The sequence below is a fragment of the Nematolebias whitei genome, chromosome 16, assembly GCF_014905685.2.
Source record: "Nematolebias whitei isolate Nwh7 chromosome 16, NemWhi1, whole genome shotgun sequence".
NCBI lineage: Eukaryota > Metazoa > Chordata > Actinopteri > Cyprinodontiformes > Rivulidae > Nematolebias > Nematolebias whitei.
In genome coordinates this window covers 42,410,769-42,415,121 of record NC_056513.1, presented here as the reverse complement: position 1 = coordinate 42,415,121, position 4,353 = coordinate 42,410,769, and positions in this window count along the sequence as shown.

Below are 4,353 nucleotides of genomic sequence, written 5' to 3'. Positions count from 1 at the left end.
ATGACTCTCTGCTCTACGGAGTTGTCCTTTACGTCATAGGTAAATGGTGCATTTGTGATCTGAGAGCGTTTCTGGCTACAAAGATGAACGGTTTGAATATTGATTCCAATTGAACCGTACTCAGTAGCAACTTCTGATTTTAAAAGTAGCAAAGTACATCACTAAATTGTACTTAAGAATGAGTAAAATTACACACTTGAAAGAAATACTCATAAAAGTACAAGTACCCAAAAAAATTCTACTTAATTAAGTAATGCGAGTATTTGTAATTCGTTACTTCCACCGTTGTGAACGACAAAACTCAACATTCCAGATGAAACCAAGAGAGATAACTGAACCTACAATTACAGTGGAGAAGATCGTGTTTTTATTTCGTATGTGATTAACTGTGCAGATCAGGTAAAGTACAAAACAGAGAACATTAAAATAATAGTTAAAGGAGCAGAGAAATTATTTGGTATAAAAGACATTTCATGGGAGCCTAAGAACTGGGGGAAATGGGAAGTCAGGGACATGAGGAGAGGGGACACTGATTATTCTACAGTGGAACGATTCAAGTTTAATCGCAAACAGGCAAGAATTTAAAGTATTCATTAAAAATCTTTACAAAAAACAAATATGTATTCAGGAAACTTGGCTCAAACCAACTTTAGACTTTGTTATTAGAGGATATACTGGTGTACGCAGAGAGAGTGAGGATGTGTAAATGTGATAAAGGTAATTATTTTCCATAATGTAATGATAAAATGAAACTTTTATATATTTCAGATTCATTGCACACCAACTGAAATATTTCAGGTCTTTAATTGTTTTAATACTGATGATTATGGCATACAGCTCATGAAAACTCAAAATGCCTGTCCCAAAAAATTAGCATATCATGAAAAGTTTCTCTAAACAAGCTATTAACCTAACCATCTGAATCAACGACGTAACTCTAAACACCTGCAAAAGATTCCTGAGGCTTTTAAAAACTCCCAGCCTTGTTCATTACTCAAAACCGCAATCATGGGTAAGACTGCCGACCTGACTGCTGTCCAGAAGGCCATCATTGACACCCTCAAGCAAGAGGGTAAGACACAGAAAGAAATTGCTGAACCAATAGGCTGTTCCCAGAGTGCTGTATCAAGGCATCTCAGTGGGAAGTCTGTGGGAAGGGAAAAGTGTGGCAGAAAACGCTGCACAACGAGAAGAGGTGACCGGACCCTGAGGAGGATTGTGGAGAAGGGCCGATTCCAGACCTTGGGGGACCTGCGGAAGCAGTGGACTGAGTCTGGAGTAGAAACATCCAGAGCCACCGTGCACAGGCGTGTGCAGGAAATGGGCTACAGGTGCCACATTCCCCAGGTCAAGCCACTCTTGAACAAGAGACTGCGTCAGAAGCATCTCGCCTGGGAATGCTGCTGAGTGGTCCAAAGTTATGTTCTCTGATTACAGTAAATTTTGCATTTCCTTTGGAAATCAAGGTCCCAGAGTCTGGAGGAAGAGAGGAGACACAGAATCCACATTGCTTGAGGTCCAGTGTCAAGTTTCCACAGTCACTGGGGTGTCATGTCATCTGCTGGTGTTGGTCCACTGTGTTATATCAAGCACAGGGTCAATGCAGCTATCTATCAGGAGATTTTGGAGCACTTCATGCTTCCATCTGCTGAAAAGCTTTATGGAGATGAAGATTTCATTTTTCAGCACGACCTGGCACCTGTTCACAGTGCCAAAACCACTGGTAAATGGTTTACTGACCATGGTATTACTGTGCTCAATTGGCCTGCCAACTCTCCTGACCTGAACCCCATAGAGAACCTGTGGGATATTGTGAAGAGAAAGTTGAGAGACGCAAGACCCAACACTCTGGATGAGCTTAAGGCCGCTATCGAAGCATCCTGGGCCTCCATAACACCTCAGCAGTGCCACAGGCTGATTGCCTCCATGTCACGCTGCACTGAAGCAGTCATTCATGCAAAAGGATTCCCGACCAAGTATTGAGTGCATAACTGAACATGATTATTTGAAGGTTGGTGTTTTTTGTATTAAAAACACTTGTCTTTCATTGGTGGGATGAAATATGCTAATTTTTTGGGACAGGCATTTTGGGTTTTCATGACCTGTATGCCATAATCATCAGTATTAAAACAATTAAAGACCTGAAATATTTCAGTTGGTGTGCAATGAATCTGAAATATATGAAAGTTTCATTTTTATCATTACATTATGGAAAATAATGACCTTTATCACAATATGCTAATTTTTTGAGAAGAACCTGTACATGAACATACAGGCCGGTGAAGACATTGAGTTGGAAAGAAGCAGTGATAATACCAATACGCAAGCCAGGCAAAGATGACACAAACCCAGAACATTACAGACCGATTGCATTAACGTCTAATATACGCAAAATAATGGAGAAAATGATTAATGACAGGTTGATTTACTATATAGAATCAAAAGGATATATGTCACAATATCAAAGTGGTTTTAGGAGAGGTAGAAACACCATGGATTCAGTTTTAAGTTTGGAATTTGAAATCAGAAAAGCCCAAGTTAAAATATTGTAGCAGTGTTTTTTTTTATTTTTATTGAGAAAGCATAAGATATGACGTGGAAAGAAGGTTTATTAATTAAAATTAGAAATTACAGGATGGATGTACAGATGAATAAACTATTTTTTTACCAGAAGAAAAATACAAGTAAGGATAGGAAACCATTATTCTGAGAAATATATTGTTGAAAATGGGACACCACAAGGGTGTATAATAAGTCCTTTATTCTTTACAATGATAAATGATGTGTTTCAAAATGAAAATACTGGGATGGGTTTTTCTCTTATTGTTGATGATGGAGCAATATGGAAGAGGGGAAGGAACTTAGAGTTTATTACTAGAAAGATGCAAGAAGCTATTTTTAAAGTTAAAAACTGGTCATACAAGTGGGGATATAAATTTTCGGTAGATAAGACTAAGACGATGTTCTTTACAATGAAAAAAATTGGTGATAATATTAAACTCATCATTTCCTGCTTGCTCTCGACGAAGACGGTCGCTTCACCCGCTCCTGCCTGCCTCCTGATTTTTGATCTCTTGTCCTGTGGATCTTTTTCAGAGTCTCTCTCTACATATCTTCTGAATTGTTAATCGTGGATCTGGTCAGCTGGTCTCTCAACACAATTGATCAAATTTTCTCGATGAGAACACAGGGTGAAGGAGAGCCCTCATGCCCTAAAGGGACATTTGCTTCAGGATGCACCATGGATTCCTGGAGCCAGTGGAAGATGGTGTGTCTGTCCGTAATGTTCATTGAGGATGTAGAAGACATACATAATTGGATTAATGATAGTGGGATTTCTGACTTTTGGAATCAGTGGGTTTCTGGCTTATCGACAAATTCAGAAGACGTCGGCAGCGGATCTGACAACTTTGAAGCTGCCTGCCATGTGTGAAGGAATGTGCCGCGCTTCGAGCACCCAGACTCAGATGCTTTGTGAACTAAGCCGTAAGCTGGACGCGATTTCTGAGAATCGCAGGCCACTTGCGGCTTCTGGAACTTGTTGGCATGAAGGATTCAACCTTGGGGAAGGCTACAAGCACGGCCCGGCGTAATGACCACAAATCTGGCTGTTTTAGATTTGCCATTGAGACGTACCAGCAGAACTTTTGAAAGCAGACATTAAAAAAATCAAACAGAGTCTGCCTGGCCCAAAACAATTGTTGTTACCAAATCAAATCTTGCTTCCCCGCTTGACCTTGAATAGGCCAGCTTTCTCAAATTTCTCCCAGAGGTTATGTGAATAATGACACGCTGCTGCTCCTCCCCTCCTCCTACCCCGCTCTCCTGAGAACATCTGTGGACCTTATCAAAACTGCGCTGCTGATAGACACTGTACCATCTTATTAGAACTATGGAACTGTCTGGCAGTGTCCACAGACAACTCAACGCCATGTTGACTTCATGCATAAATGTATTATGATGTCATTGTACTGTATGTTGCTGTTTATGTTGCGAAGTCCTTTTTTTGCAACTTTTACACTGTGCTCCAGTCAGGACATGGTGTGAGATATGATGTTTTTTACCTCCTCCACCCTCTCGTGTTCTCTTTACCTTATTTACTTTGTACATCTGTATGTAACAGGTCTCATGTAAATGAGTCCTCGAGGCTCAATGGGAACTAACCTGTATAAATAAAGGTTGAATAAAAACACAAAAGTTATATAACCAAGAAATAGAAAATGTGGAGCAATTTAAATTTCTTGGGGTATGGTTTGATGAGAGGATTACACATTCAGAAAGTCTTAGATAAATCCAAGAAGGTGTTAAATATCATGAGGTGTTTAACTGGAAGTGACTGGGGGACAGATAGGA